This window comes from Oncorhynchus keta, chromosome 7 (genome assembly GCF_023373465.1).
Source record: "Oncorhynchus keta strain PuntledgeMale-10-30-2019 chromosome 7, Oket_V2, whole genome shotgun sequence".
Lineage (NCBI taxonomy): Eukaryota > Metazoa > Chordata > Actinopteri > Salmoniformes > Salmonidae > Oncorhynchus > Oncorhynchus keta.
The window spans coordinates 10547292-10559341 of NC_068427.1; the positions used below are offsets into that span (position 1 = coordinate 10547292).

General features: G+C 42.6%; 1 protein-coding gene across 5 annotated transcripts in view; it reads right to left on the bottom strand.

Moving 5' to 3' along the window:
* LOC118385967 (kalirin-like) overlaps positions 1–12050 on the bottom strand; it is a 304704-nt gene that overhangs the window by 196658 nt on the left and 95996 nt on the right. The window lies entirely within an intron of this gene.

Here is a 12050-nt window from a genome sequence, read left to right on the forward strand (position 1 = left end):
ATTTTTGGTGGCCTGTCCCCAGCTGGAGCTGTCCCCGGAAATGTCTCCGTTTTTTAACTGTGCGTTGAAAACAGACTGCAAAGTGAAAAAAAGATTTAACGTGGCAAGAAAGACCGGGCAGCAGAGCCTACCCGTTGATGTCTCAATCGCGTTGTGCTTGTTTAGGCCAACAGAGGGGGCTGCTGGCTATAGCAGCTTCCTTCACTCTTCTTCTACTAACTACTTGCTCACGCTAGTTTAGAAAAAACAAATGTGGAAAACTTGGCCAGAAGCTAACAAATGTCAAGTGAATCCACAACATCACCACAAATGTGTTTTCAAGCCAGGTATGTTACAATTGTTTGAGATACTAGCTAGTGATGTTATAATATCACAATTTATTATATAGATCTGCTCTGTAAGGTTTTAAATAGGTTATGCTAGCTAACGTTAGCTATGTAGACTAAGTTAGCTAGCTATGTTAGCTAGCTACTGTCATGGTAGCTAGGTTTTAAAAAAGTTCACAAGTAAACATGCAGTGGGCGGGCTATTTTGAAAATATGATTATATTAAATGAATGCACAATTAATTTTGTGAATATTTATTTGCATTTAAATGGTTTGGCATTGCAATAAGTGGTGTGTAAATATATTTAGAAATGTTCGTGGATAACGTTAGCATAATGTTTTCTGTTAGAGTGGATAGGAAGGAGAGGAGGAAGATTGGATAGGAAGAAGAGTAAAGGAGATGAAGGAGGAAAGGTAAACATATGATTACAGAGCCTGACAATGTATTATTCAAAACAATGTTTTTGAGATAAAATACAAAAATGAGGCAATCGGAATCTGTGAACCAGAAGTATTTTATCTAATAGTGTACTATTTATTATTAAAGATTGGAGAGTAAGACTGAAAAATGAAGTGACGCAAAGGAGAATGAGGTGGAAAGGTAAAGAGAAGGAAAGGAAGAAAGAGAAGGAATACGAGTGAAGAAAAGAGAAGGAGAAAGATTGGAGGAGTAGAAAAAGTTAAGAGAGTAAGAAGAGTGGCACAAGGAGAGTGAAGATGAGCAGACAGAGGAGGTACAATGGCTCTTTCGCAGAAACGGAAATTACATTTTAATGACAACATGAGATAATTTCCATTTATACATTCAGGTCAAGATGATAGAATGGTTCACTGCACTCTTTGTAATTCCTCTTTTTCAATTGGCAGTGGGGGAAGAACGGCAGTGGTAGAACATCAACAGACGACAAAACATAAAGCCTCTCTGATTGGCCGTGTTGGTTTGCCCTCTGTCACCACATTCTTCAAGAAAGTAGAGCCTTCCCAAGAAGAATATGATTTAGCTATGCAGGAGGGTCTTTGCATACCACACTATGCAACACAATCACAGATCTATGCACTGCCCAGCACAACTGACACGGAAGCTTTATGAGCCAAAGTTCACATGTGCTAGGACAAAAAATGTGACGCCATAGTGAGTAACATGTTAGCACCATGGGTAACTACGTTGGTAACACAGGACCTAGACCAGTGATCTGGTGATCATCAAAATTTAACCTGGAAAACAAAGTTGTGGCGTTCTCTGCCGACAACACAAATACCAACTTTGGAGGTCTGAATAGGCTGGGGAGGGTCAATGTCCATAACAAAGTTAAAAACGCTCTGCAGCGGGAGGTGATTGGCTAAGGTTGTCCAGCCCGCATCATTCATAACATGGCCAGAACAGCTTTGGATATGATTCCCCATGATGTTGAGTACCTGCTCACAAAGATATTTGGATATTTTCACCGTCAGAGTAGACAGAGACAGAAGAGATTTTGTGAGTTTGTTGGCCAGGAGAACCATAGCATTTTTGGACACAGCAATGTTCGCTGGTTGTCCATGCTCCCTGCTCTAGAAAGAGTCCTGAAAATGTATGTGCCATTGAAATCCTTTTTTCTTTCTGAAGACAAATGCCCTGTTGTCCTGCGAACAATATTCAAAGATTCACCTACTGAACTTTGTCTGGCATTTGTCTATGGAAACCTGACCGTATTCAGTGACACGATCAGGATACTTGAAGGCCAGGACAGCTGTGCTGTGAAGTCAGCTGCAATTCTGAGAAACTTTGAGGCCAAATTGAGGCAGAATTTCATTCCAGTTTTGATCAGAAGTCTTCTGAGAGAACTAGAGGAAAATGGAGCAATGTCCAAAGAGAGCTGTCTCAAAACATCCCAAACATTCTTCACTATGGCTGTGAATTACTACCAAGCATGGGGGAAGCACACAGATAATCGAAAATATTTACATTGTCTCCTTCTAAAAACGGGACCTCAGCATGAAGAGATCCAGAAGGCAGCAGCCACACTGCAGAAAAAATGCCCCAATGTGACCATCAAATTAGGATGCATTGTTTGGCAAGGTTACTGGCCTGCAAGAGTTCTTAAAGGGGGGATCACTTGAAGAATTGAAAACATCTGAGACACCACTTAGTCAGAGATGGAGAACGGTGGTTACCCACTTCAAAGAGAATGACATCCCACACACTAACCTGGCTAGATTAGCGTCTGTTGTCATGTGCTTACCTGGAAGTAATGCACCAGTCGAGAGAGTGTTGCCCCCGAACAGGCAGTTAACCCACTGTTCCTAAGCCATCATTGAAAATAAGAATTTGTTCTTAACTGACTTGCCTAGTTCATTTGGGTCAAAAGTTTTGGGTAGCCTTCCACAAGCTTCCCACACTAAGTTTGGTGAATTTTGTCCCAATCCTCCTCACAGAGCTGGTGTAACTGAGTCAGGTTTGTAGGCCTCCTTGCTCGAACACACTTTTTGAGTTCTGCCCAAAAATGTTCTTTACGATTGAGGTCAGGGCTTTGTGATGGCCACTCCAATACCTTGACTTTGTTGTCCTTAAGCCATTTTGCCACAACTTTGGAACTATGCCTGGGGTCATTGTCCATTTGGAAGACCCATTTGTGACCAAGCTTTAACTTCCTGACTGATGTCTTGAGATGTTGCTTCAATATATCCACATAATTTTCCTGCCTCATGATGCCATTTATTTTGTGAAGTGCACCAGTCCCACTTGCAGCAAAGCACCCCCACAACATGATGCTGCCACCATCGTGCTTCAAGATTGGGATGGTGTTCTTCGGCTTGCAAGCCTCCCCCTTGGTCCTCCAAACATAATGATGGTCATTAAGGCCAAACAGTTCTATTTATGTTTCATCAGACCAAAGGACAATTCTCCAAAAAGTATGATCTTTGTCCTCATGTACACTCTCAAACCATAGTCTGGCTTTTTTATGGCGGTTTTGGAGCAGTGGCTTCTTCCTTGCTGAGCGGCCTTTCAGGTTATGTCGATATAGGAAACGTTTTACTGTGGACTTAGATACCCTTGTACCGGTTTCCTCCAGCATCTTCACAAGGTAGATTTGCACTTTTCGCACCAAAGTACGTTCATCACTAGGACACAGAACGTCTCCATCCTGAGCGATATGATGGCTGCGTGGTCCCATGGCGTTTGGTGGTTGTACTTGAGTACTATTGTTTGTACAGATGAACGTGGTACCTTCAGGCATTTGGAAATTGCTCCCAAGGATGAACCAGACTTGTGGAGGTCTTCAATTTGTATTCTGAGGTCTTGGCTGATTTCTTTTGATTTTCCCATGCTGTCAAGCAAAGAGGCACTGAGTTTGAAGGTAGGCCTTGAAATACATCCACATGTACACCTCCAATTGACTCAAATGATGTCAATTAGCTTATCAGAAGTTTCTGAAGCCATGATATAAATTTCTGGAGTTTTCCAAGCTGTTTAAAGGTGGCACAGTCAACTTAGTGTATGTAAAATTCTGACCCACTGGAATTGTGATACAGAGAATTATAAGTGAAATGATCTGTCTGTAAACAATTGTTGGAGAAATTAGATGTCCTAACCTGACTTGCCAAAACTAGACATTTGTGGAGTGGTTGAAAAGCAAGTTTTAATGACTCCAACCTAAGTATATGTAAACTTCCGACTTCAACTGTATATATAAAATTCAAAAAAATCATGTTTTTGAAAGCACTGGGCCTTTAAATGTGCTGAGAATGTTCCAAAGCCAAGCAACTATCCTGCACCATTCCCAGAAAGTTGTGGGAAGGTTATACGCAAAATAACCATAGGACAACCATGCTCTCACCAAGCTCTAAGAAACATATGGTTCTCAGAACATTATGTGCTAGCTGGGATATAACAATAGTTTCTACCACTCTTTCCTCTCATTGACTTTGCACCACATACAGACTTGGTAGTCACACCAGTGCCCGGCCACTTTCCTCGGGCTCTCTCTCTTGATCTACTCAACCGCACAAAAACACAGGGGGAGAGGCGAGGCAAGGGCATCGATCATAACACAGCAGCTAGTACAATGAACGAGCTGGAGGATGAAGAGCATTCTCCACACAACACCACAGCGTGATGTGGAAAACACACAGCAGCACTGAATCATCCGTGTGTTCAAGTTCATGTCTACAAACAACAGCGGCTTCTCATCTGATTAATGCTTAAATGGGCATTCTGGGATTTGAAAAACAACAAAGCAGGCACCCTGCCACTTTTATTTGGAAAAAGTTGGGGGATGGGGCAGCTGGAGAAATGTAACTATTCTCAAATTCATAGACTGAGCTTGATATGCATTGCCTGGCAACCCATCCACATCGCTCCTGGCCAACTGAGGTTTGTTCTCCACGATGAGTGGATTTGCCTCCCTCCCTGATGATTTCTAGAAGGCAAAAACATTCTGACCATTCTGATTGGTCCTACAAACCGATTGGGCCAGAGTCGGCCTACATGATGACGTTATCAACTTTCATACTCTGATTGGTTCAATTTGCTAGACGATCCAATCCCTAATTAATTTGTTTTGTACAGCGCCCTTCATTATGAAGTCAAACAAATAACTTCTTGGGTGGCAGTTTCAGACTGAATGTATGTAGTGATCGATAGAGCAGCGAAATTAAATTCAGCAATGCAAGGACACCATCCGTGATATCAAAATCAACCAAAAATTGTACCAATCCCAGATTGCCCTTTTAAAACTGGACAAAATAGACAGGAAAAAGTCTACTACTCAATATTTGCAGAATCATCTGACCAAAATATGCTATGATTTGTCTTGTCCAATAGAGAGCACCCAATCAGAGTATAGCATATGCACGACATCAATGACCAAGAAAACCGCCCCGCAACGAGTCATTACATCTAGATATCTAATCATAAAGTGTGCACTGGTTTCCTACTGATTTCTATTAGAAAAGATCACTTGTCCCTATGGCCCCACATTGTTTGAGCAATAAAGTCTTGTCTTTTTCTCTCTCCCTCTCTCCCTCCCTCCCAGTTCCTTCAGCTGGACGACCGTCTGTTATGAAACCCAGTGTCCAAAAGGACAGGATTCAAAAAAGTGTACATGTCCACCATCGCCCGCTGTGGCTATGAGACACCGCGTTCTCAAAGAACATGCTTTACCAAACACAGTCTCCAAAGAACATTCCAGAGTATCTAAGACCAAGTAGAGTGATATCTCAACAGTACAGAGGAGCCAAGAAGAAGAAGACAGGAGGACTCTGTAGGCCTCTCAGCGAGAGAAAGAGCTCACCTCCCATGGAGTTGACTTCATGTCTTACTGCCTGTTCCTGACATGGCCTGTCAGACGGCTGAGGGCCGTAGCACCAGGCAGGATGGATTCACATTTGTTTTAATTTGACAAAGGCTGTTTCTTCTCAGTTTAGTGGAAGACCCTTGTCCTCCCTGAGCGATTAACCCAGTCCATTGGAGTAGAGCAGACTGCCAGCAGAGGCAGGCAGACATCCAATCCCACAGAACCTTGTAAAAACATCTGTCCTGGGATCCAGAGAGTGGAGAGGAGGAGGGAGGAAAGGAGGAGAGAAGGAGGATGACCCAGCTCTGGATATCAGATTCTCCCTATTTCTTCACCTTCTAACCCGGGTGACCATAAAACACAAGAGACATTCTTCATCCTGGCCTGTGGTGCGCTACGTAAAGACAGCGGAAGTGCACTCCACAGGTACCACCCGTCCATGGCACACTACATCTTCACCAGAATGTTCCCTATTTAGTGCACTACTTTGTAATATTGGTCAAAAGTACTGCTTTTTTCAAAAGGAAAAGTGTGCCATTTGGGACGCATGCCAAATCGTAGAAAAAGACTTCAAATACTTCAACCTGATTTAAAAGATGTTATTACTCAATAATGACCGCAGCTAAGTTTGAGATGCCACCACCATTGTTACTTCAGGCCGAGACATGTGCTTGTCGGCACCATAGTGTCACAAACATCAGCTGGTCTGCTTTTGAAGTTAGGAGTAAATCATTAGGAGAGCAATCTGTTGCCTCACGAATCCTAGTGTTGACAGTTGGGGGGGCACAGGGACCAACAGGACAGGACATCAGAACAAGTTCATGATAGAGGGAGGGAGGGAGGGAGGGAATGTGCCCATCCCAGTCTCTGTTGTCTCTCCAATCTGTTTCCGATACCTTTCATGGCATTCTTTATGCTTACAACCTTCCCTTTGAATGATTGCATTTAAACCTAAAACCTTTCCTCCATCCCTACGCATGTTAAATGTATTGCTGGGATTATGTGCCTTCCTCGGAGCCTGATACAGACAGCAATGAAGGGGTGGATGTGTGTGGACACTTTCCAAATTCCCTTAGTGAGTAATTACATTTACCTTAAACACACCAATTACGACTGGAGGAGAGGCAATGATGATTGAGCTTGGAAAAGCAGCAGACACATCCAATCGGTCATATAGACTAAGGATGTGTCGCAAATGGCACCCTATTCCTTACAGTGCGCACTACTTTTGACCTCTATGGGCCCTGGTCAAAAGTATGGCACTATGTAGGGAATATGCTGAAACAGTGAAGGAACTGAGGGTCAATCACTGGGCACTGCAGTTTGTGCATAGATGGCCTGTACCACCTCTGATTAGAATCATTAACAAACACAAGAACAGATTCTTGTTTTCATACAGACAAGAGTGATGTATAGCTGATTTCATAGCAACACACAAGGAGTGTATTTATTAGTGCACACTGTAGCAAAATGTTTTGTAATGGAAAACATTTCGCAACAAAAACTAGAGTTTCTTATTGGATCAATTCAGTTAGATCAGCCTTAAAAAGAATATCTGATGTGATTGATCAATTAGTGGGAAAAAGATCAGAATAGGGTCTTTGGAAAGGCACCCTTAAAAAGCAACGGATCCATTTGAAAACAGCCTGTGGCATCAATATGAGTCTACAAAGTGTAAATACAAAAATTCAGTAAGTCTCGTCCAAAACAGAGTTTGGAACATCCGTGCGTCACAACGGGTAAATGAACGTTGGATTTTGATTTGATGATGTCCATTTTCCATTAACATGGGGTGAACAGCTGCGGTGATTGGTCTCTATCCAATAGCATAGCCAGTGAAACAGACCTGCCAAGTAGCTCCGACTTCGATTACAGAAGAAAACACATCGCAAATGTTTTTTTCTAGAGAAATACTGCACCAAACACCTTAGTTAGATTTGAAATTGTGCAACTAAAACGTCAACATTTATTTCAGATTTCTTGAGTTATCAGATTCATTCTGCGGATTTTGAGGAAGTGAAATAGGCTTCCGCGCTTCTAGTGTCACATGGGGGAAATCGGTCAGGAAACACACCTACCTTCTAATGAGCAACAGAAAAATACACATGCCAAATCGGCATATTAATCTGATTGGCTGTGAGTACTTTTCAAAGACTTCCAATCATTTCTGAATAGCATAGATTTATGGGGGGGAAACTAAAAAATCCAAGTTACGTCCAAATGGCACCCTATTCCCTACACAGTGCATACTTTTGACAAGAGCTCAAAAGTAGTGCACTATATAGGGTATAGGGTGCCATTTGAGACAGCCATAGTCATATAATAGTGATATCACTTCAGCACATCCTTGGGTTATGTGCGGGACAGAATAATAATGATCCATGATCATGGGAAGAATATCAGAAGATAGTAAAATTGGCCTTAATGGAATTCAGTTTTATTTTCACTGTCTGTCATTGACTATAAAGGCAAGGTGCATGATTCTAATCTGATTTTTTTTTGTGATACAAAAAAACAAAACAAGATGAGGCAATAATTGTGCAAATACAAGAAAATGTTGATTTAAGTAAATCAATTGATTACTAGTGGGCAATTCCACCGTAACATAATGATTTTTCACTTAAAATGTATGCCTAACAACAACCATTGATTTCAAAGTTTAACAAAACCATACAACTCTATGCAAAATGACTACTTTGAACAATTTACACTTAACATTTTAAGAAATAACACATTTACAGGAGAGCTATACAGATGGAAAGTTTGGTAACAGAATGCCGGTAAAATTCTCCTCAGTTTATTTATGTGACTATGTTTTCCAAAACCTCTGTTAATTGCTCTTGTAATGCACACGATGGGAGACAGAGAGCTGGTTTCAAGCGCAGGGCGCAGCAGGTGTTTATTTGTAAAGGACCACAGGAGAAGGCAGGTAGCTGGGTCCAGGGGCAGGCAGAAGGTCATACATAGGGGGTCCAAAAAAGCAACAGTACAGGCAGGGAAAAGGCTAGTAACGTCGTCCGGGAGATCAGGGAATAGGCAAAGTTAGCGAGGCAGGCAAAAACTTACACAGGAGGATTAAATTACAGTGGGAAACCAGCGCTCCGAATAGAAGTGTGTCACAAAACAAACAATACCTCACAATGATAGGGTGCAAAAAAACTGAACTAAATAGTGTATGATAATGACATACAGGTGTCTGAACAGGTGATCAGTATTCAGGTGATTGGGATCTGGAGCGTGACCTGCGTTCAGAGGATCTAGGTGTTTGAGAGTGTGAGCTGGAGAGTGGCCTGGAAAGTGAGCTGCGTTCAGGGGATCTACGTGTTTGAGAGTGTGAGCTGGAAAGTGGCCTGGAAAGTGAGTTGCGTTCAGGGGATCTACGTGTTTGAGAGTGTGAGCTGGAAAGTGGCCTGGAAAGTGAGCTCCGTTCAGGGGATCTACGTGTTTGAGAGTGTGAGCTGGAAAGTGGCCTGGAAAGTGAGCTCCGTTCAGGGGATCTACGTGTTTGAGAGTGTGAGCTGGAAAGTGGCCTGGAAAGTGAGCTCCGTTCAGGGGATCTATGTGTTTGAGAGTGTGAGCTGGAAAGTGGCCTGGAAAGTGAGCTCCGTTCAGGGGATCTATGTGTTTGAGAGTGTGAGCTGGAAAGTGGCCTGGAAAGTGAGCTCCGTTCAGGGGATCTACGTGTTTGAGAGTGTGAGCTGGAAAGTGGCCTGGAAAGTGAGCTCCGTTCAGGGGATCTATGTGTTTGAGAGTGTGAGCTGGAAAGTGGCCTGGAAAGTGAGCTCCGTTCAGGGGATCTATGTGTTTGAGAGTGAGCTGGAAAGTGGCCTGGAAAGTGAGTTGCGTTCAGGGATCTAAAGTGGCGTGTTTGAGAGTGTGAGCTGGAAAGTGGCCTGGAAAGTGAGCTCCGTTCAGGGGATCTACGTGTTTGAGAGTGTGCTGGAGCTGGAAAGTGGCCTGGAAAGTGAGCTCCTGGAAAGTGAGTTGCAGGGGATCTATGTGTTTGAGAGTGTGAGCTGGAAAGTGGCCTGGAAAGTGAGCTCCGTTCAGGGGATCTACGTGTTTGAGATCTGGAAAGTGGCCTGGAAAGTGTTTGGGATCTATGTGTTTGAGTGTGAGCTGGAAAGTGGCCTGGAAAGTGAGTTGCGTTCGGGGATTCAGAGTGTGATGGAAAGTGGCCTAAAGTGTGTTTCTATGAGAGTGTGAGTTGGAAGCAGACGTTACAGCTCTGAATTAAGATTCAGATGTCTGCAGAAAGAATAGGATGTCAGCTATGACATGACACCTTAACTTTGAAAAAAAAATGTGGGTTATACTACTAAGTGTAGTGGATTTACGCCCGGTAAAATAATTGTGGTAACAGAATTTCATCATCGGTCCCTAATCTGTAATACACAGAAATACATAATGATGTATGTGTATGTCATTCTCTTCATGGTGATGTATCCTAAATAAGAACACAAAAAATAGAAATATCCAATATCCTCCTATGCATATTTGGTTATTTAAAAGTTTAAATGGTTTAAATTGAGCTTTTTTGTCACTGGCCTATACACAATACCCCATAATAAGAATTTTTACAAGTTTTAATAAAACATTTATAGCTCAAATGTCTTGAGTCAATAACTATTAAGCCCCTTTGTTATGGCAAGCCTAATTTAGTTCAGGAGTACACATTTGCTAAACAAGTCACATAATAAGTTGCATGGACTCACTCTGTGTACAATAATAGTGTTTAACATGATTTTTGAATGACTGCCTCATCTCTTTACCACACACATACAATTATATGTAAGTTCTCTCATCGAGCAGTGAATTTCAAACACAGATTCAACCACAAAGACCAGGGAGGTATTCCTATTGGTCGATGGGTAAAAAAAAAAAAGAAGAAAAAAAAGCAGGCATTAAATATCTCTTTGAGCATGGTAAAGTTATTATTTAGACTTTGGATGGTGTATCAATACACTCAAGTCACTACAAAGGTACAGGGGTCCTTCCAAATTTCACCAACCAAACATTATCACTTTGTCATTATGTGGTATTGTGTGTAGATGTAACACATTTTGAATTTAGGCTGTAACACAACCAAATGTGGAATAAGTTACTCTGTTTAAGTTTGGACATTAAAGTATAGAACAGTAGAATTCAGTACAGTAGTGTTCAGTACAGTAAAGTAGAATATCAGTACAGTACATTATGGTGTACTCAACTCTGGTGTGCTCTACTGTCTACTGTACTGAACTGCACTCTACTTTTCTTTAATGCACTATGCTTTATTTTTCTCTGATCCGGATCAGACCAAATCTGAACCAATCATGGACGTCCATGTTTGGGCCAAATGAAGGTCGGTCCAGAGATCTGTGGACGTTGAAATCAAGGCCAAGGCAGACTGACCAAATTTCAACAACTTTCCAACGTCAATGGACGTCCGGTGTCGGTCGGTGCTCAGTGGGGGAGGATACTGATTACAGTAAATGTAGAGAGAGGGGGCTCAGTAAGAGCCGGGAAAGGTGGCATAAATTGGAGAGAGAGAGAAGAGAGAGGGAGTTATCCAGACTTTTCACACTATGCTTTGACCACCAGAAGACAGAGAAGGAAAACCGTTATCAGCTGAACATAACAATGGAAGAGAGGACAGTAGCAGTTTAAACAATTGTGGTTTGAGACTACTATGATTTTCCATTGCAGCCAATTCAGTTGCAGAAATTCCATTACGGATTTTGGTAACAGAATTCTGTGTTTTTTTTTTTTTTTAACCCCTTTTTCTCCCCAATTTCGTGGTATCCAATTGTTTAGTAGCTACTATCTTGTCTCATCGCTACAACTCCCGTACGGGCTCGGGAGAGACGAAGGTTGAAAGTCATGCGTCCTCCGATACACAACCCAACCAAGCCGTACTGCTTCTTAACACAGCTCCCTCCAACCCGGAAGCCAGCCGCACCAATGTGTCGGAGGAAACGCTGTGCACCTGGCAACCATGGTTAGCGCACACTGCGCCCGGCCCGCCACAGGAGTCGCTGGTGCGCGATGAAACAAGGATTTCCCTACCGGCCAAACCCTCCCTAACCCGGACGATGCTAGGCCAATTGTGCGTCGCCCCACGGACCTCCCGGTCTACGACAGAGCCTGGGCGCGAACCCAGAGTCTCTGGTGGCGCAGCTGGCACTGCAGTACAGCGCCCTTAACCACTGCGCTACCCGGGAGGCTGAATTCCGTGTTTTAAACACGTAATATTTCCTAAACAAAATTGATATCAGTAAAAACACTCCACCTAATTGATAGGTTTGTTACGTCCGTTGGTAAGAGACCAAGGTGTAGCGTGGTAGGCGTACATTTTACTTTATTTTTCAAATGACACCAAAAGACAACAAAATACAAACTAACGTAAAGTTCTGCAGGCTCCACAGCAACAATGCAAAAACAAGATCCCACAAACTGAGGTGGAAAA